General features: G+C 46.2%; 1 protein-coding gene across 6 annotated transcripts in view; it reads right to left on the reverse strand.

The window, feature by feature from the left end:
• The window catches only part of KCNMB2 (potassium calcium-activated channel subfamily M regulatory beta subunit 2), a 159,200-nt gene that overhangs the window by 56,521 nt on the left and 80,663 nt on the right, over positions 1–22,016 (reverse strand). The gene's annotated exons all lie outside the window — the stretch shown is intronic.

Raw genomic sequence — 22,016 nt, forward strand, 5'->3', positions numbered from 1 at the left:
AAAGCTGAGCTTTCTCTCTCCCAACTTTATTTCATGATGCTCCTTGTTATCGCCACCTTTATAAAAACTCCTCTTCCCATCTGTTCTGCCTGCACATCCCCGGCTGCCTGGGCTCCTCTGGGGCATGGTGGCCATCCCCGTGAGGGCAGGATGCTCAGTGTGGGGTCAGTGCCTTCACTATCACTTGGCAAAATTCATCCCTCTCACCTGCTCTTCGGAAGAAAACTGCAGGAGTCAGGCAGGAAAGCGGGCTCAGGGTTGGGGCAGTCCCACCATTGTGCTGTGCCTGTGGCCGGCACACGGATAGGCAGCACCTGGCCGTGCAACCTTTACTTTCTGAAATGCCAGGGCTGTGCAGAAGCAGGCGTGCAGCTCTTTCTCCAGTGCTTGCTTGACCCTGTGTATCCTTGCTCGTGCTGCTGTGAAATCAGGGGCTTCCCAGCCTTTCCTTCAGTCACCTCCATCAGACCACTCTGTCCTCGGGTGGTATTTGCTTTTCTGAGTCAAGAGCGTGCTGGAGAGATGTTCCCGTTCATCTCGGGCTGCTCACTGATTTCCCATGCTGTGTGCTTGCTATTTGGTCCTATGGCAAAAATAAAAGCTGCTTTTGCTAGTGCAGTCCACAGTTGGTTGTGATAGGATCTTTTTTTTTCCCTGTTTAAAATGTAAGGTCTCATGAATAAAGAAGCTACAGCCTGTCTAGATCTTATACCAGTCAGTCTCCGATTCATCAGAGAATCTCCTTGGTAACTAGCTCTTCCTCCCTGATGATTTGTTACAAAAAAGCTCTCCCAATTTAAAGATAAAATACAGTGAAAGCAGAAAGAGGAGCTATACCATATAGATACCTTATACAGGGACATATGCCTTGTGTGCATGCAGCTATATTGGATATTTTCTGATGTGTGTAGGAAGTAGCTGCTCTGTGAAACAGCGTGGTATCACCCCATGGGTGGGAAATGTGCCCCAGCTGCCCCATCTCTGCTGGAAATCCTTTTTGCTGCTCTGGGGCCGGTAACCCCATCTGCAGGGTAAATAATCCCATAGGAGATGATGTTGTTGGCATCTAATGAGGGGCTCAGCAGTTCATGCTTTAATAAGCCAGATTTCTGGCCTGGTGTGGGACTGATCACCAATTACAAAGATTCACAGAGAGGGTGACTTTCTGCAGGAGGTGTGCCCAGCATGTTTGATGCTGCCTCATAGCCCTCCTGTTCTGGTAATGAGCTCCTGCTGCCTGACCCCCCCCTTGGCGTGCAGCAAAACACTGCCTGTGCTCTGGCGGCTGCTTGAGTTGGAGGGAAGGTGCTTGCTGAAGATTCATGGGTGTTTTTTTTTTTTTTTTCTGGGAACCAGCATTGCTGGAAAAGTTGATCCAAGGTGAGGCTAAGAACACTTTGTGTTTGAAATAGCTGGTAATTGTGTTAAAAAAGTCATTGTAAGTGAAGAGTTTGACCCATGAATGCCCAAGGCCGGGAAGCTCTGTGGTGAGAGCTGCCTGGGGTCACAGAGGGATGAGGCAACGGTACGGGGCTAGGAACAAGTTTTCACACTGCATATGCCATCTTTCTCTCTGTATTTTCTCACTGGCCTTATGCCCTTTCTGTCCAGTGGCACTAATTCCTCTGAATTAATACAAAAAACAGTAACAAAACCCCAGGTCTATGAGGTGTTTTGTATCTCTGCAAGAGGCTTTTTAGCTCTCCCTGTTGAAGCTGTGCCACCCCTGGGGAAGTGCATGGCAGCCAGAGGAAGGCTCCTGCAGGTAACTCTAGCAGTAAGGCTATCAAGTACTGTGGCTGTCAGCGATTTGGGATAAAAATCTGTGTTCCCACAAAGTGTTGTGGCATCTCTAATGTCTGGGCAGGAGAGACCCAGGATCATGTACTCTGCTTGGGGAGGCCTGATCCAGCCCTACTCAGATTCAGACCTGTGGTTTCAGGGTGTTTAAATCTTTGCAGGCAAAAGCCTGGGTAAACACACTGCCCCTACCAGCAAAGCCTGAAGTGCTCAAACGTCCATTTACCAAGTAATATGGGCAATGATGAACTGGCTCTGATAAATGAGGGTTAAGATAATCAGACTCATTTTTGATACAATTAACCCATGTCAGGAACATGACCTTATTTTGGATAAGGGATGGGTTTTTAGATAATCAAAGTTGTGAAAAGCGAGGCCTGACTCTCCCCCCTCTCAATCAGGGGGAAAGGGGGAGGGAGATGCTCATCATTCCCCTGTCCCACTCTCCTGTTGCCACTGTGGATGCTGAGTTGCAGGAGGGCAGGCAAGCTCCTGCTGCAGCCCTGGCTTGCTGCGTGGCCAGGTGCTGCTGTTTCAGGCCCAAAGGGAAATACAAGGGGAAGCCTCTCCTCTGCCTCTTTCCTGCCTTTTAGTTTTCTTTCTGAAGCTTGAAAGAAAGAGCAAAGCCTTTGCTGATATCAGATCTCTGCGCCTGTGCCTCTCAGTGGGAGGGAAGCGGAGAAGCAGACAGAGCCCCTGATGGGAGGGATGTCTGCGGGGCATATCCTGGCTAGCTTTGTCTCCAGGCTCCCTTGATGGAGGGAGGTCAGGTCCAACAGCACTGGTGCTGGGTGTTGGGGTCTCTAATACCTGGTGCCATTCTGCTGAATCCACCAGGCTGTGAAAAGCAGGCTCATTTTTGTTTTGCCCAGGGGTAGCGGGAGCTGCATCTCCCCCAAGCACAGCATCAGGGCAGAGCCTGGGTGCCATGTCCCACCGCATGACTCTCCTGGAGCAGGGGATGCTCCCTTGGAGCCTGTCCTGCCCTGTGGAGGTGGTGGGCAGACCTGAAGACGGACTGTTTACCCTTGCTGAAGCTCTGGAGGAGCCAGAGGGGCAGATCTCAATTTTTGTTATACGTTTTTATCACACTGTTGTGACTTGGAGCTTGGCATGGGGAGAAGTGGAAAAGCATCAAAATCTGCTTATTCCTTGCCCCCCACCTGGTGCCTGCAGCCTTCAGTTGGTTCACCTGCAGGTGCCTGCAGACAGCATCTCCTCAGCTGTGTTACTGCCTACCTTGGGTGGTTTGGGTTACAAATTCATATTTATAAAAAAACAAAAGAGCTTATGTACAATGTTTTGTTGTTCCTATCTCCTTTGTAATGTGTTGCTATTTTGGGAAACGAAGCAAAGGTGGTTGTAGCTATTTATAGCAGGGGAAGGTGTGTGGATCTGGGTTCCCACAGCCTGAGGTGGGCATGGGGCTACCTGCCTGAGGGTGGCAAGGGTGTGCCCTGCCATCAGAGGTGGGAGGTTTTTTTTGCTTTTCTGTGGCTTTTCCATTTTATTTCAATTGCTGGCCTAATCCTGAACCAGATTTTAACTGAAAGAAATGTCAGTGGTGTTTTTTTAAAAAAAAAAAAAAGTGCAACGCCTTGGTGAGTATTTTTTATGAATTGGATCACTTGAGATGAAAGCTTCATTACTGCGAAACAATGAGCCCGCTACACTCTCAGTAGTACAAATGGGTTTCATTTGTATTAGGAAGATACAAGCTTATTACTTTTAGTCTGTTACTCTAGCACAAGGAATGTTTAATGTGATAATCAATGTAATTGAGGAACTGAAAGTACAGAAAATTGCAGCATTCTCAGGAGTGATAATGACTGCAACTGTAGCACTGCTGAAAGGTCTGGGGGACGGGGATGGGTGCAGGAAAAATAGACTTGGATCCCGAGTGTGGATGATCCCACATCACGCTGGGGTCTGTGGGAGGGCACCAGGCAGCTCCAGCACAGGTCTTGCAGCAGGGGCTAGACCCTCCCTGGTGCTGGTGGGAGGGACCTGGCCCCGAGCACCCAGCAAGAGGCTCAGGGCCATGGGACACCTGAGGACGGCTCTGCTGGAAGGACATGGGGAGAAGGAGCTGCTGCCTTCTCCCCTGAAACCCAAGGGCTTGGGAAGGGCAGTGTTCCCTCCTGGGGTCTGGTGGGAAGAAAGACATCCAGGAGCAAGCCTGGCTGCAGAATTTGGCAGCTGTGCTTGTTTGAGCAGGTCTTTACTGAGTGTTTGCAAACCTTAATAGGTTCACAATTTGGTCAGTTCAGCTCCCCCCCCCCTCCCCCCCCCCAAAATAGCAAAAGGCACACTTTTGACATAAAAACCCTCCTGCCAAATTCCCAGCTCCTTCTCCTAAGTACAGTGATGCTAAAATTTTTCAATTAAATTCTTCAGAGCCTTTAACATGGACAAAACAGTGTTTCCTCTCCAGCCCAGTGCTTGGAAACTGTTAAACGGTTTTGTGAAGCTTTCCCCCCAAAAAAACTCAGCCTGCGGCAGGCATCCACCATGAATATTATCAGCCTGAATTCTATGGAAAGTATAAGCAGCAAACTTGTCAGAGGACCCACCAGCTATAGGTGGGTCACCTGTAGCGCTTTGGCCACCACTCGTACAAGCCTAGCCACGTGCAGCTCCTGCTCTGGCTTTGGGGAGCTGCTGGTCACCATGTACCAAATTCAACTGCTCCTGTACCTCCAGGCAATTTCACCGCTAATTTTAGTCCCTCTGTGATACAATGGGTTCTTTTTTCTGTTTGCTGATGATTTACTGTGTGCGTTAGCCCGTAGAAGAGGTGGCAGGGAGGAAGGTGGCTTGTTGGCTCTGCCCTGGCTGCTGCCCCTGGGGCAAGGAGGCTGAGTGTGGGGCAGCTGGGCTCCCCTGCGAGCTGCTGGACATCAGCCTGTGTGGTGATGGGTAAGGAGAAATGTCTGGGACCCAGGGAAAATTGAATACATTTTAGATGCAGCCTCTGAAGCTGCTAAATTCAGAGCAAGCCTGAAAGAAACGACAGCCTTCAAGGGTGCAGTCAGGTTTGTCTTCAGCCCTCTCCATTTTAATTTGTTTCACTTAGAGGAGGGAAACTTTCTCTGTTAGAAAAGTTGCCTTGTTCTAGTGGCTTTCCAATAAATCACAGCTTTAGACATCGAAAGCCATTCGGTGCCCTCCCTTTTGGGGAAAGCTGCTGGAGCTCCCCTCCCACATGGACAGGCTCCTGGCTGGCGGCGTTAGAGCCAATGTCCAGCGCTGCCCCACAGCACGGGGCTTTCTCCCTCTGCCAGTCTTGCACAGACAACTACAGAGAAGCCAGGTTTGTCCATTAAACAAACTCACTTTAGCATATGCAATCAGTTGTGCCACGAGTTACATTTAAGCCTATTGCAATCAGAGGGTACTTTGCTGAGGGAAATGACTGAAGCCAGAGCTGAAGGTACGTCTGTGGTGATGCATTGGCTGCGGTGTTCAAGCTCATAATGCAATTGCTTACATTACAAAGCAATTATCAGGGTTTAAAATTCCAATGGCATTTTGAAGGCATATATGCCTGGGGGTATTCCATTTGCAGAGATGTTTCTTTTATTGTACCTACTTGCCTAATAACTTTACCATTTTAAACACACTGAGGTGTTTTAGAAACCTATTTGTGATCTTTATTGAAAAACAAAGGCAATCCTGCCAGCTCCACGCAGAATACTTGCTCCGTTGCAAGCTGCTTCTAAGGCCTGATTTAGATTTTGTGCAGGTTTAATGAGGTAAAACCCCTGTACAGTGTTTCCTGCTCCCTTTCTTAATTTTTGGCAGCACATCCTTCAGCTGGGGCAGAGCACTTCAGTGCTCTCTCTATCACTGCGAAACCATCAGCTTTTCCCTATCTGTCCAACCCCACCGGGAGCAGCGGTCACTCTTGCAGTAAATTTTCACCCCAAATAACACATACATCATTCTTGTAGCCTGTTCCTGCTGCTCTGCAGACAGGCTGGCTGAGGGGGTGGGAAGGGTGAACTTTCTCCATCAGCTGCTAAAGAGTAAATTTGCTGCTGGCATTTTGAGGTGGTGCCATGTTGGAGAGCGGCGTGCTGGGGCAGGGCTCTGGGCAGCTCCAGTCCAGCCGGGAAGGGCCAAGAACTGAACTGGGACCTACTGGAGGACAGAATTCAGGCAACTCTCACTGCTTAGCAAGGGAGACACTTTCTGCAGAGAGGGTGATGTCCAAACCTGACAATTCAACGCCTCCCAGGAGTGCTACAGTTCCCTTAAACAGTATCAACAGACTAATTACCACACAACCGTTTATCATGTGCAAAATGCATATGAAACTGCATGAGTAATTTCCATAGTAACCATAATCATAACCTTGCTGCGTAGGGATTCAAATGCCAGAATGATGCATACTTGGTAGTACCGTGTACGTACGTGTCCTTGCATAAAGCATATACTCTTCTGGTAGCCAGTGTTTTGTTTCTGGGCTTCCACTGCTTGGCTTATAAGCACTTACAAAATCTTGATTACTCATGTGTAATACCCTTGCACTAGACACATGCTTCTGTAATGTCTTTAAGGTTATGTGGAATTCTATTTGCAATCCCTTTTTATAAATAATAATACAAAACACTTGCTGCTAAATCTGGCTGTCAGCAAGCAAATGCCAGGAACCAAAATGATTATTATTACTATTATTTGCACCATTTCAAAATCCATTAATTTGCTTGTTGCAGCGTTAGGTAATGAACGTTTCTGCAGCAAGGTCACAATTCCATTTTACATCAAATAACTATCTTTTCTTGTATATGATACATGAAGCATATTTCTTGCTCAGGGCATAATGTTTTATTAAAATTATTTTCCTTTGTTCTTTCTTACAGATTGTCTATTATGACTCTAAAGATTGCTTGCATGACATCTCTTTTTAAATTCAATGCATAATTATATAAAACAAATTCATCTGATGCTACATTAATAAACCTCTCATCATTTTCTTTGAACAGGGGGACATGCTGCTATTATTTACCAGACAACACGGATTTAGCTAAGCTTTGTGGAATTTCGCAGTCACTGACACATGTATCAGATACGGGCAGAGCAATGATGAAAATAATGTGAAGGCAAACTGTTCAGTTCAAGCCAAAAAGACTAATGGAAGCAGTAAAAATAGTAAAGATATGAAAGCAAGAACTACTGAAATACGTGAGAAGGGAACTTGCAGGAAAGGTTCACTGCAGCTGCAGGTGTGCCTAGCTGAGTGTCAGCCTGGGTTAATTTGCAAGGTGACAGATGTCTTGGGAACAGGCAAATGCTGAAGAAAAGAGCTGCTGTCCCTGGGCCAGGTCTGCTCATGGAGCTGAGCCACTCTCAGGTGTCCTTGGAGCATCACTGATTTACTGCAGCTGTGGCTTTGGTGCTTGTGTTTAAGGAAGATTATGCAATCCTACACCTTTTTTTAATCTTCGGTAATGCAAAAAGCCTCAACCTCCTTCTGGCAGCACAAATACAATTTTGATTGACTAACCCTATACTGCTTGATCTGCTTCATCCACTTCAGCTGGTCTTGTCTCACCTCTGGCTCTTCCTTTGAGCCCAATTTTCCCTTGATTAGCTGTAACCACCTCTTGCTGGGCTTCTCAGTGCTCCTGCCAGCCACCATGCCCAGGTGTCTCTGGTTCCCCCAGCTCCTCCTCCACCAGGGCTGCTCCTAAATACCCACCCGTGCTACTCTGAGATGTGACTTCACTGTCTCCTTGCTGTGGCTGGAGGAGTCTCAAGGATGTCCCCAACTGTTGTAGCATCCACTGTGCAAGGACAGAGCAGCAAAGTGGTCCCCACATCCTAAACTTGACTCTGAATTTGCAGGAGGTAAGTGCTGCTGTTACTGTTGTGTAGATAGAAAACCTACTGGGTAGCAGATGCTAAGTGTTTGGCTCAAGGTCACAGCGCATATCTTTGAAATCACTTGATAAACACTTCATTCTCAGCAAAGGCTGTGCTTTGGGCTGTGATCTTATCCTATAACAAAAGCTGAGATGTTCCTCCTCTCTCATTCTAGTCCAGTGGTATATTTTGCTCACGCTTAAGCGGAAAATCATTAACTTTGCCTTCTGATATATGTTTTAAATTTCTTTATTCATAACGAGTTCATTGCTGCAGTGGCAGGAGTGAAATATGTGATACTACTGGAATTTCTTTGCAATTCAGCGTTAATTAATGTCCGCTTCTTACACAGCATTAACAATAATGTGCCTAATCTTTCAGAGGCCGCTGTGGGAAATTCTTTGTTCTCTTCCAGCTGGCAAGAAGTGAAACTTGTGTTTAGCCTCTTGTTTAAAATCACCTCTTAACGGTTTTGAAGTGTAAGAGAGTTGAATGTAGCACCCTTGTTGTCCGACCCTATGCTGTGTAATTGGGATTCCAGTCAGTCTGCTTGCCTTGTCTCTTCATGTTTGCCAGTCGGTGCAGGGAAGGACACCTCATTTCCACAGAGACTGTGATAAACTTTTTCTTGGAACAACAGGTCTGTCAGCCCTTATTCCTCTTCTTCTAGCAGAGTTTTAGTTAAATGCACTCAGTCACTTGCTACCACTGAGACTCTTTGCCTCCCCTCACATGGGAAGAACTCCTGGTCCCGAGGCAGGTCTGTAAGGTGCTTTTCCTCTCCTGTCCATTGCAATAACAATTTACTGCAAGTTTTTCTGGTCTTTGGCTCTCTGGAGGATTAGACATGCAATTTAGCCAAACCGGCCATCCAGTGGCAAAAAATGACACTAAAATCAAGTTGCTATTTGTCTATACTGTAAGACTTGCCTTAATACCATCCCCAGGTTAAACCCATTTCTTCACAGGTCAAAGGGGATGGCTTTACTGGTTTGAAATGCTGATTTTCAGCATGCCTTGCTATTGCTTTGGGTGTGCAGTGTGCATGCACACCTCCTCAGCCCTGCCTGGGGGAAAGGAGGGGCTGGGGGTCAGGAAATCCTGACCTGTGACTCTTGGTACACACTGGGGAGGAGCTGGGCTGATGGTTCATGGCTTATAAATGTTGTGCAGCCCTCTGTATTTAATGATCTCTCTAGGTCAGCAGCAGGATTAGGTAGACTTTAGATGTTCAGCACCGTATCGAATGCCTCTGTTGTGAGGATTAAAGGAGTAACTTGTTGTCAGAAGTCAAAGGCTGTTGCACTCTCTCTTCCTGACTCTTTAAAGCATGGTAAAGTGTGTCCTTTCAGTGGAGATGCAGAGCTGAGAACTTCATTGATGCATACAGATTTAAACAAGAGATGCTGCTTGCTTCTCTGTGAGCCCCATAAGGCTGTGCAGGAGTGGGATGCTGTTGCGTGGCAAACTTGAGAATTTCTGTGTGACCTTGCTGCTAAAAGCTCCATCTTGTTGCACTGGGGGATACCACCGAACTTGTGCATGAACTCTTAATTTTTGCTGTTCTTAGGCTGCTGAATGAGCAGCTGTGGAAACCAGTGGGTTTGAGCACAGAGATTCACTCTTAGGTACAATTTGCTACTGGGTTTTTTAAAGGCAGGAAATTTGGTGATCTGTGCAGGGATCTATGTGGGGACCAGATCCTCCTCTCCAAGGCCATGTGGCAGTTGGAAACCCACCTTCTCTGGGGTCTGCATGCTGCCTGTATGTCCCCTTCCCCTGCCTGGATGGGGCTGCCTGGGCTCCGAGCACTGTGTTGTGCACAGCAGCCAGTGCCCGCCTGCCTGGGCAGCATGAATTGCCAGGGTGGCTCTGGTGGCTCTGACCCCTCTCCAAAGGAGACAGCTGAAATATCACTGCCAGCTGGAATGTGCTTGCACACATATTGTAGGGGGTTGAACTGGTTTCATGTAATAAGCCCCTTCTGTCCTAAAAAAACCCTAGCTAAACTGTTCCCATCACTGGAGAAAGGGCATGATTTAGCAGGAAAGTGCTAAGGGAGCTTATGGGCTTCACCAGCTCCCTCTTCTGCTGGCACCATGCTGTTCTCCCTTAACAGCTCTGTGGCTCCTTGGACCCAATTTAAAGAACAGGAGAGAGCCGTGTTGCTGTGCTGAGACTACGAACAATGCCAGTGTTAGGGCAGATTGTAGGAGGTGGGAGAGTTCAAAGCTATCCCTGGCTGGAGGCCGCTGTCTGCTCCTGTCTAAATCCACCATCTCATAATTTTGCATGCCACAGAGGGAGCTCTCTTGGACCTCCCTGGATCAGGCAACGGAGAGAACCAGCTGCCTGTCAGCCTGTGTGAAGGCAGGACAGGTTGCTCATTTGCTACACAGTGCTTTATGTCACAGCTTACACTCTGCATGCTTGGGAAGGCATTTGCAAAAGCTCGTGCCATGGCCCAAGTCAGAAATGCCCTGTGCCTGAGGACAGCCTGGGGATGGGACAACCTTGTGGTGTGGGGGGTGTGCTGGAGGGGACCTGCTCTTCACCTTGTCGCCTTGGCCATCCCTGATGCCTCGCTACATGCATCTAAGCTTGAGGAGTGGCTTTACTGGCTGGGATAGATGCAGCTGGGGAATCCCTCACCCCAGCAAAAGCCATCTGTTTGCTGCTTTTCAGCTTTCCAGCCCTGCTTTACTCCAGGTTGGAGCTTGCCCAGTGCTTGTGCAAAGCAGCGGTCACAAAGCCAAAGTCTGGGGAAGCTGCGAGTTGGGCGTGTGGAGGCACTTTGAGCTCTCATGCATGGGGGATGTCTGAGAGGCACTGTGTCTGGCTGCTCTGCCCCAGGAGAGCAGAGAGCAGCTGGGGTAAACTGCTCCTTTCATACCTCTGCACTGTCACATCGGAAAGAAAACTGGAAGTGACAGTTATCGTAGCTTCCTGTCCTTGCTCACCAGGGCTTGGCAGGGAGACGGTACTCATTGTTACAGTCAAGCCTGCCATCTCCTGACCCAGCAGCTTTGGTGGGAAAACTCAGCAGGAGGGATGTTGGATCCTGCTCCAGCCTGCTTCACTAACTTTCCATTAGTAAAGTTTCTTGCTTTTGTTTTTGTGTCTAATTTGGAACATGTGTAGATTTTGGTAAAGAAAACGAAGAACACTGATTACTGCACCCTGGGGGCAATGGCATCATCCTCCCCATACTGCATCTAACTTATTGGGACTAAGCGGGGCTAAATATGAACTCCAGTGGTAGCACAGGGTCTTTAGTAGTATACCATATTGCTTATAAATGTGCTTTGCAGAAAAAAGCTTACTTTAAACCTTCCTCTTTGCCACACTCACTGACAAATGTAGCCCTGATTTAATATAATGATGTATTTCCAAAGCTCCCATTGCATCTCTCCGTGCTGAATTCATATGCAGAAGTTTATAAGAAGAAATGAATTGCTAAAACTCCTAATGAATTTGGTTATCAGAGGCCTTTCTAGTAAAGATAATATACGTCAGCAGAGCTGGCAGGGTTTTTACTGGGGCAATTTTTCATTGAGTCCAGAGTAGATGTTCTTTGATAAATCTTGTCAGTGCTGTCGCTCTTGGTCTTAATGTCATGAATAACCATTTAGCTCACAAACAGCAGAGCCATTCAGTGGCTTGTGGATTTTGGCGTCATGCTCAAGTGTTCTCCAGCCTTTCCTGTCTTTTGCTAATCTCTCTGTGAATAATTCACTAACTCTTTTGTAATGCAAGAGAGGCTCCCGCAATGCATCTCTTAACCTCTACTGTTCAGACTTTTATGATGGATGCTGCCTACTTTCACTGCAGGACGTGATCACTGCTGCAGTTTACCTGGCTGCATTATCAGAGAAGTGTAGATGGAGTTAACACTTTGTTCTTAGAGCACCTGTATGGTTTGTTTTGCATCTTTCTTTCCCTTTCAGAAGCTTTTGAATCAGACTTCCTCTCTGGCTTTCACAGCCAGTTGTAGCTCTGGACCAAACTGAAGTCGAAGAGATAAACCATGCTTTGTATTTTTTGTGCATAGTCTCATATGGCAAGTTCATTCATTACGGGGGATGCTGTTGTTTGCTGAACCACCACCAGCTAGTTGTGTATCTCTTGAGCATCACAGTCTGTCTCATCGAGACACCCATAGCCAGAGGCTCTGAGTCCACAGCTGCGATGTTTGCTTGCTATCACAATGACCTTGTTTTCCTGGCTGGGCCTGAAATCACCACTGGTAATACAGGGTGCATACCCTGCAAATGGGGACAAGCAGGGAATTTGGAAACCGCTAGCCTGTGCCTGGTACCTGGGATTAGTGCTCATGCTCCTTCCTTGCCATGTGCTGTGCAGGACCAGTGGATCCTAGTCCCACTGTGTCAGCCTCACAGTAGCAAGTGGTGGGAGATTTTTTCTTTATTTCTTTTAAAGTATCTGTTGTTGATCTTACATCGACAAACTCCAGTGTCTGCAGCAGAGACAATATCTTAATGAGTTGGTTAGCATCTGTGGAGATCTCAGCAGAAACAGAAAAATGAGTAGATGCTATATAGTTTAGTGAGACCTGTGTATCAGCTTAATCTAATACTGACCTTGCAAGAAGTCCTTGGCTGAAGTGAACTGGCTCTTACTGCTAGCAGAGAAAATAAAGTTGAAGCAGTTTATACCAGATGAGCACCTGGTTATTATATCTAATGTTGTAAAAGCTGCTGTGGAAGCACAGGCTAAAATGGCTATTCATCTTTGATCCCTCAGCAATATGAGAGTCTCTAGTAATCTCTAAGATTAGGGTTATAGAGAGCTCAAATTTTATCTACAGCCTGCTAAACCCTGTTTACAAAATATTTCAGTTCAAAGAGGAAAGTACTGCACATGCAGTGTTGCATGGGTCTCCGCTCCTTCACCGTGTCTCTCTTGGGCTTTTAAGCGTGTGTACGTGGTGCCTTGGAAGTTTGACTTTGCAACGTGCTGGGTGATCTGAGCTGAAGGTCAGCACCGCTGGACCCAGCACCTGGTATTTCCAGGGAAGGCAGCAGAGCTGGGTGGGTGGGGGGTACCATGTGTTTACTGAATCCCCTGTCTGCAGGGATGGAGCCAGGCTGGGTTTGAGAGATGTAAGACCAAGTTAGAGGAATATACTGTCCTGCAAGACTGGGGTTAGTGGCTTTGCTGTCAGCTGGCTGTGTGGTGAAAGGTGCTTCACGTTTCAGGTGGCTTTAATTATACCTTCTCTGGAGGGGAGGGTGTAAAATACAACTGCACAAATAAACAAAATGATTGAGCTAGTAGGAGGCACAGTTGCAGGCTCCTAGTTTCCAAACCAACATATGCCCCAGCCATTGTTTCTAGGTTCCCTGTGTATAAGTACGTCTTATAAAAAAACAATTAAGGAGAAGGCTTTCAAATGCCAAAGCAGAAAGCCACCAAGGCCAGGAGCTAGCTTGTCTTTGGCTGGGATTGCTCCTCAGACTTTGGTGGAGTGACAGTGGGTTTGCTCTGGGAGAACAACAGTGTGCCTGACCATCAAAAGAAAACATAGTTTAGACTGCAAAGCAAAACAGGGTGAATTTTGTGGTTTGCTTGTAAAAGCCTTGTTCTTTGAGAGTCTACTCTGGTCTCACATATGATAATGGAAAAGGATGGGTATGGTAAAGGTTGGGGTGCTTCAGTGATGGATAGAAAACTATTTTCTTCTCTCTCAACTTGTAGTAGTAACACCACGTATCTGTTCAGAAGTTTCTTAGGAAACTATTTGCATCCCTCCTGCAATACTCGGTACCCTGGGTATCTCAGAGACTGCAGGAAATGCTTACTCTCTCTTGTTTGCCCTCTTCCCAATAATGCACACACATAAAAGACAATTTGGAAATATCTGTGCCTTTTGATTGGTAATAGAAATCTTTGCTTTGAGTTTTGGCAAAAGGTTCATGGTCCCCAGAATGCTTTTCAGTTAACTCTCACTTCATTTACATGACTAAACAGTGGTTCTGCATTGCTTCATTACAAAAGATTTGCAGCGCTTCCAGCAATGTGTTTCATTGCTTGGAAAAAAATCCAGTGGTAAATCAAGCTTCTATGTATGGTTAAATTGCTTTAAACCAAAAATCTCACTAGCAACAATTCCTTTTATCCCTTCAAATGTAGCCTTAGGCAATATGAAATGGTGGGGCTTCAAACTCCAGAAGAATCTGGGTGTGGATGGTGGAAACAAGGAGAGATGCCTTCGTTTAAGAAATAATTCTGGTTACTGTCAGTGCAATAATGTGAAACACTGATTCACTGCTGGAACTTGCTACCACATCAAATGTATTGCCATGAATTATTTAGCAAATCTAATTGAATGTTAATTTTGCTATTGGAGATAAGTAGCCATTGAGTTTAGTCTGAAAAAATCAATTTATAGGTGTCATAGTTCTGATATCCCTTAGAATTTGCTTGGAATCATCCGCAGTGCTGCCTCCTTTACCCTGTGGTTTTATGCTCTTCTATTGGTACTAGTTTGGCCTGGGATGTCCAACAGCCCTGAGTTCTCTGAAACTTTACATACAGGAGGATGTAAATCTCTCTGGATTTCCAGGGTGGGGGACACCTCGAACACTTCTTTGTCCTTTCTGGAGCATTTACAACATTTCTGGGTGGTATGACAGAAACACCCAGTTCACTGAATGGTGCAGGAGGGCTTGGGTTTGCTCCCTGCAGCTGGCAGGACTTGCAGCAGAGATGTTGTGGATCTGCTGAGCCACAGTGGAAGTGAGCCGGGATGTAACAGAGCTGGAAAGTAGCTCTGCAATGGAAACTAGGAAACAGTGTAAAGAGGTTGTGTAGGCTAAGAAACCTAGATTTGGTCTATTGAGGTCGACATCATCTACTGGGGATTAGGTAGGATCAAGTAGTTAATGAAAAGGATAATTTATACCGGTTTTCTAATCCCTGCAGACAGAGTAGATGACGCACTTCTGCTGCCAACTCTTCTACATATGTGTTTTTTTTGTGAAGAAGTGCAAAGAGGGGAAGGATGGGCAACAGGCTGCAGAAGTTGTCATTAATGCTTCCCAAGTGCTCTTCTCTGCTGGTCTAGCAACACCTCTTCCTCACTGCAGGTACCTGGTATGCCAAACTCAATGCCCATCCTGGCAGCCACACCATGAGGCTACACCAGCTCCATCCGAGTCCCCTAAAGCGTCAAGCAGTGCAACCTGTGCCTGTTCCAGCATACCACTGCCAGGCCACAGGGAGGATGGTGGTGCTGCTGCTGAGTCAACTCATTGCTGAAATTACTCCTGGAGATGACAATGTGAGTGATACAAGCCTCCATTGCTGTAGTTCATTAATTTGAAAGTAGCAGAAAAAGCAGCATCCTTGGGGATGCCCAAACTCTGGTCTTAACTACGTGGTTTGGCCTAATTGCCTCTGTGGCTCACACAACCAAAGTATTTGCACAGGCAGGGGTGTGTGATGTGGGTGGAGCTGTAGGCTGGTGGGTCCTGCTGCTCTGTGGGAAGGGCTGAACTCTTAATAAGCTGATATCCCTGTTCCTGGTTTTTCTTGTCGGTTATAACTAGGAGCATGAGGGGAGGTATCTTTCTCTTCAGATATACAGCCAAATGACAAAAAAAAAAATAGTTGCAGTCAAAGGTAAATTGACTGACCAAGGATTATTTACTGCAAAATTATCCACTTGGTCCATGAACAAATGGATTTGCTACCTTGTGAAAGCTGGTTCACCTCAGGTGGATGTGCAGGTCTTAGCAAACTACAACTCCATTTGACATCTCTAGCAGCAGGGTTGAATGAGCTCGGTGGAATTTTTCTGCTTCAAAGTACTCAAATTTTTCACAAAAATGGCCTAAATCAGAGGGATAGTTTTGGCTGCAGATAGGAGGAGAAGGATGACTTCTGAAACCGTCACTCTTTGTTTCAAAGCTTATAAAATGCTGTTTTAATACTTTCAAAAGGAAACTTTGACTCTGTTTTGAAATAACTTTCTAGTTTAAAACTGTCCCTTAATTTAAAAAAAGCTAGGTCTTTAAAATATTTAAAGTAGACTTGAAATGAAATGTGGGGTTTATTATTTAAATAAAAAACTGTCTTTTTCAGATCAACTTCAACTACGTTTTTCCTCTCTGACTGGCTTTGTCCATCAGACTGGAAACTCCATTATTTGTCCACTTCTACAAGAGATATTAAATACTCAGCAAGTGGAAACACAGATCTCCTAAAACAGGTGCTGCTTCTGCCAGTGCCCAGCCTGGACCTTGAGATGGGAGAGCACATAGCTGGGCTGGCCATAGAAAGAGTTTGTCCCAGGGAATCTCCTGCTGGGTTTTGGGGTACAGAAGTTTGATATTTCAGTACACAACTGCATTGCTATTCCCGACATAGCAGCTTTGATGCCAAATAAGTAGAGCCTGAGTGCTCTGAATCTTGCAGTTTCAATATAGATATCAAAGGTTGTTTCCCCACTATGTTCTCACTTTTATTGGTGAAACATGACACTCCAAATTACTTGACTGTGGTGTCTGGAGCCATTTAGCTGTGTGTGAGAGCATGTTCCTGGGTATATATTGCAGGGCTGTGTCTTGCTCTGCTCTGCAGGCTGTGCCTGCTGCCACTCTCCTGGTCCCCTGGTGCAAGGGTGTCCATCCACTCTCTCCAGCCCTCTGTTGTGGGGAAACTTAATTTAATGCTAAATTAAAGGCGATGTAGTCGTGGAAATGAGTCATTTTCTTGGTGCCTGTGTTCCTCCTTTGGCTGGAGGCTGCTAGCACAGGAGCAGGGACAGAGCAGGAGCTCGGCTGCAGCCGCTGTACCAGAGCTGCAGGGCTCAGGAGGGAGCGGGGTGCTGCCACCCACAGCTATGGGGATGTGGAGGTCAGCTGGGGCAAAAAGCCATTTAAACTATTCCAGCCTTCAGGCAGAGAAGGTTGGATTTGCAGGCAGCTTTGATCCTGTTAGGAGAGGTGTTGGTGTGCTTTCCTTCCTGCTCCCATACTCATTTTGCACACCATGGGACACTTATCTCCCTTGATCTATACATGTTGTCCCTTCTAAAACTTTTCTGGAAGTTTGAATTTTGCTTTGCCTCTGACATCAGAGAAACGGTGCACTCACACCCTTTGAAATCAATGTCTGAAATACAAAAGCAACATATTTGATTACACTGGATTTGGCCTCTGCTAGGCAGCTCTTAGTCCCTCTGCTGCAGCAACTTGCTCAGAAATAATGTTATCAGATTAGCATAACCAAAGTGGGAATGGCTCCTGAAACACTGGTAGAGATAAAGCAGCATAATCAGATACAACATGCCTGTGTTTTCCTGCACATGCTAAGACATGTGATAGATGGTCACCCTGGCAAAGGTAGATAAGAAACAGCCTGAGGTAGAGGGAAGAAAATAGGAAGCTATTTCCCACTGCCTGTTTGTAATAGTTTGTAGAGCACTACAAATTAAACTCTATTATTTTTAGCCTGCATTGTTGTCAGCCTATAGCATTTGGGAGCATTTATGACTCAGAACAGGTTTTATGTGCACATTTCTTTTCTTTTTGTGTCACTTTACAGCTGTGTGACACACCACTGAGGCTGCAGCCAGGTGAGGAAGCTGCCAATCGGGCTGTGGTGGGGTATGAAAAATGCGATGGGATCTCTTCCATTGAAGGTGGATTTCCATTTCAAATGTTTCTCCAGCAAGACAAGCCTTTTCCTCCACTGTCCTCTTCACTTTATCCACCTCACAGTGAGCCTGAGTCCTGGGGAGCCTCGTGTTCCCAGCAAGACCTCTGCATCATTATGACCCTTGTCCTCTAAAGCCGAGTGCGTATATTTTGTGCCATATACCAGAGTAGTCCCGCTCCTATAGCACTAACTGCATGCATGCAGGTATGAGGGATGGTGGTGCAAGGCATTTCCCGAGGAGGAAGGAAGCTTTGCTCCCTGCTTGTGGGTTGTGTGCCTTGTGAGCATCATGCATAGCCCAGTCTGGGGTGCTGCTGCTGCAGCACTTGTAGGCTTGTGCACAGGCAGCAAACAGACCCTGACAAGCACCGTCATAGCTCAGCGGTGGCCGTTTGACTGTATTGGCTGTCTTTCTGCTTGGCTATTTGTCCTGCCCCTGCCTGTTTGGAGAAGGTATTCAGTTTGTTGTGGGAATAACCCCAAGAGAATTTGATTCCAGCACTGGGGATTTAAAGCCAGTGAATCAGTGCAGTGTCTTATGGGCTGTTACTGTACTTTATTGGACCTTCTTTACAGATGAACAGGACAGTCGGAGGCATATTCACTTTGCTCTTGCTATATTTTGTATGGTAAAGTACTGACTTGGAGAGGATGGTGGTAAAGCTAATGTCAAAGTGAGAACAATAGACCTAGAGAGCATAAAACATGAGCAGGTCAAAAGCTTTGGGAGTTACACACGGACATCCAAAACCAAAATAAAATGCAGAGGTTTTGCTAGCTGAAGTGGGAAGTGGCACCCATTAAATTTACAAAGAGCTGTTGGTAGAAAGGCCAAATCCAGCAGTGGGCTGTCAGCGGCTGGTTCCTGGGCCTCTGTGCCCTAAGCTAGCAGCCACACTTTTCTGTGGCCCTTGGGGTGGGCGCTTCCCCTTATCCCCACACAGGAGGAGGGTAATGGTGTGAGTGCCTCTCCTCAAGGAGGCTTTGCAGGCAGGAATCCCGCCCCAGCTAGGTTCCCCTCTGCTGTAGCTGCCCGGCGCTTCACTGCCAGCTGCAGCTGAAGCTAAAGGCCCTGAAGTCACTTAAAGATCACCACCGCCATCCCCAAAACATGCATTTAAAGCTGCTTTATTTCTCTTCATTGTGGTGTTCTCTGGGCTGTACTCTCTCCTGTTAGCATGGGTATTGGAGGTAAACTTAACCGTTACAGTTATGTCAAGGTAATTGAGCTGTACGCTGAGTGTTTTTGCACCCATTAACAGCGCAACCAGCATAATGCGGCTTAGCTGCCCTGCAGTTATAAATGATTGAGCAACACGATGTTTTGACTGGCAAAAGGTGTGATTTAAAAGGTTATCAGTGAAAGGAGGAGGGATGGATCTCATAAAAATGAGGACACAGTTGGGTTGAGTTCTTTTCACTGCCCATTTGCATGGTATGATACAGCAGAGATGCTAAAATGAGGGAATAGACTATGCCTGCTTCACAGCTGGGTGGGGAAGGGGATTTTTCTGCACATCTGGAATTCACTGATACTCCCCTGGCAGCTGTTTTGGCCCTTGCTACTGCCCAGCCTCTTGATGCTACTGGGCCTTGTCCTCTGCTGAAAGCCCTGCAACTTGCAGCAGGAGAGCAGTTAGCTGGGGTAGAAACCCCTTGAATGACTAGGGGAATTGCTCCATGGTGGAGGACAAGATGGAGAGGCAATGGGAAGCAGGGAGGGCCATCCTGGGATTACCTGGATGGGGTGGGCAAGTGGCCAGAGTCTGGGGGGAGTAGAAAGGAGAAGAATTAAAGAAGGAGGGGCAAGAAACTGTAATAGCCCCGCTCCCTGGCTTCGTAGATCCATGGCAGATTAGGATTGTCCTGAAGAGCTAATGTGGAGTTGGAGCTTCAGGAAATCAATCCACAGGAGTTTTGTGCATTGATCTGTTTGGAAGCATTAACCTGAAGAATTTCTCCATTTACACTTGTTTTCATTTGTGTGCGTGTTCACGGGGATTGATTTTTCTTAAGATCTGAGCATTGAATTAGGTGTTTTTCTGGATGCACTGGTTCAACCTCAGCTTTTGTAAGGAGGCATCAGCTGGGATTTCACCTAATTTGACTTTATTATTGAGGTTTACTGCCAGTAAGCCGTAGGTTTATGACTGCATTTTCCTCAGTAGCCCTTCAAAGGGCAGAGAGCTCTTATTTGTAAGGCTTAACTGTTTTCACCCAAGTGCTGCTGGAAAGGGGGGCCAAACCCAGCTATCACTGTGCAGCAGGGTGGTGTGGCATGACATGGGGCTGAATTCCTACCCCAATGAAACACGTTGACCTCTTGACAGGTAAAGATGACACTAATGTGTCATCTTTTCTTAGGAAAAGTTAATGTGTATAGATACATACGATGTGCATATATACGTGTGTGTATATATTTTCTTCCCAAATTGCTTTGTTGTCCTCTGGCCACAGAAGAATGAGAGTGGAGCCTTAAATAAAGGCAAAGCCAGGTGGCCCTGGGCTGTGCAATTTTGGTGAAAAACATTTTTGGGGAGAGAAGGAAGTCGCAGGATATACCAGAGGGCTATGGGAGAGGCTCCTCTGTTACATCTGCTTGTTGATGGTGCTGCCCATCTTCCAGCTAATCTTATTTGGGTGCAACCACACCTGCCCCTTGCTGTGGCTTTTGGCAAGTGCCAAGCCCCTTTAAGGAAAGGAGTGGATATCTGTGCCCAAATCACTAAAATGGGCATTAATACAGTCTTGCTTTCCCTGTCTTCACCTCCCCCAAGGACTCTCTGCATGCTCCTGCCCACTGCTTGTCATTTAGCCCCGGTGGTCCCCCAGGATGGACTGCCCTGAATCACAGTGATACTGCTCCAAAACCAGCTGAAAATGGAGCCACTGCGTAGTTACAGAAATAAGAGTCACTTTGTCCTCTGTAGGCTTAGCACCTCTTTACCTTGAGCCCATGAAGACCTCGACATGCAGGGGTCAAGTCGGAGTGAGATAAAGTACGATTCATTTCAGTGGTATTTTGTATGCAGGGTCTGAGCTCAGGCACACTGTGTTACCAAAAGCTGATAACAAATAGATACGAAACACCTTTGAAATGTTAACTTACCCTGAAAAGCCCATTTCTTGAATACTTCTAAGCAACACAAAGCTTCATCCTAGACAATCTACTCCCTTCTCTCTATTTTAATAAGTGAGAAGCATAGCACGTGGCTGGAAAGGATAAGACAAATACTTCCACATTCAAACAGCTCAGGAAAGAAGGCATGCTGCAAAACTTCAAGAACTCCCAGTTTCAAAGTACAGAGGTTAACAGACAGAAGAGAAAGCTGAGAGCAGCGAGGTCTCAGGCAGGAGTGTGCCTCTTCCCTCTCAGCTGCATGGCCTCATCTTTTCCCTATGGGCTGTAAGTGGCTCTGTAGGCTGTGCCCTTCCAGGGGTTCTTTTATTTTTGACCTGCATTGCAGGAGCAGCCAGAAGACCAGGTTTCTGTCATGCCAGGCTCTGTTTAACGCAATACGTGCTTGCTCTCCCCAGCTGCATTTTCCCTGTTCTTCTGAAGTCGGGTTTGCTGCTGAACTCCTTGTTGTGGGTACACCGTGACCCATTTCAGTTCAAATGAACTAGGTTAGCTAAAGCAGTGTAAAATGTAGGTCTCTTGCTATTTTGCCTTGCTTTGAGTGAAATCCATTGGATGCAGAAGACCAGTCCCTCAGCTGATGTAAGTCAATGTACCTCCTTTGACTTTGATGGAGGCTCGCCTCTTTGTTCCAGCTGCAGATCTCACCTGGCATCTGGTACAATCTATCCTGTGTGGTGTTTATTTTAATACCCTGATAAAACTATTATTCTCAAGGGGAGATAGCGGCTGGTAGCTGTGTGTTTAGCAAAAATCTACACCCATACAGATTCCAGAAGTATTTGCTTCAAAGATGTAAACACCACATTACCCAATTAAGGGAGCGTCCTTAATTTATCAGGCAATTAAAGTATTCATTGCCCTTTATCCCAGAGAGCTCCACCAGTGATATATAATCTGAACCTAAGTTAAAATGCTACAATAAATGAACAGTCATGCAATGTATCAAACGTAATGAGAACATTAAGGCAATGAAAGTTGGTTTGTCAAGAATGGAGGATATAACACAGTTAGTGGAGCTAACAATTTCTAGAAATACCACTGCTCTTGAGGAGTGGGGCATGGAGGGGAATGTCTGGGGAAGAAATTTCAGTAATATGTTCCGGGGAAAACTTACCCATTACAAAGTTAAAGATGGAAAAGGTCTGTCTCCCCAGTTGTTATTATAAGCCTCTTGAGAATGTCATGAGAAAGGGAAATGAGCAACTGATAAGAGAGGGATTATAGCAGAAGCGGCGTTTCAGTTTAGCTCTGACTGCTTGTCATAGTAAAATATTGCTTCATACTCATGTAATGAAAAATGCAAAAGCAAAGGGGGAGAAAAAGAACAAATGCTTTTGTTACTAATTCTGGTCTGGATGTTTAAAAAAATGACCCAAGACATTAGGAGTCCAATTTGCACTGAGTTGTAATCAGATTTGGAGAGTTTGTTTCCCTTTTGAAAATCTCAGTCACTACTGTAAAAATGCCAGAGCCTTGGTGGTACCAAATCTCCTGTCTGTGCTGTTACCTCTGCTGCTGGGAG

The sequence above is a fragment of the Aptenodytes patagonicus genome, chromosome 6 (genome assembly GCF_965638725.1).
Source record: "Aptenodytes patagonicus chromosome 6, bAptPat1.pri.cur, whole genome shotgun sequence".
Taxonomy (NCBI): domain Eukaryota; kingdom Metazoa; phylum Chordata; class Aves; order Sphenisciformes; family Spheniscidae; genus Aptenodytes; species Aptenodytes patagonicus.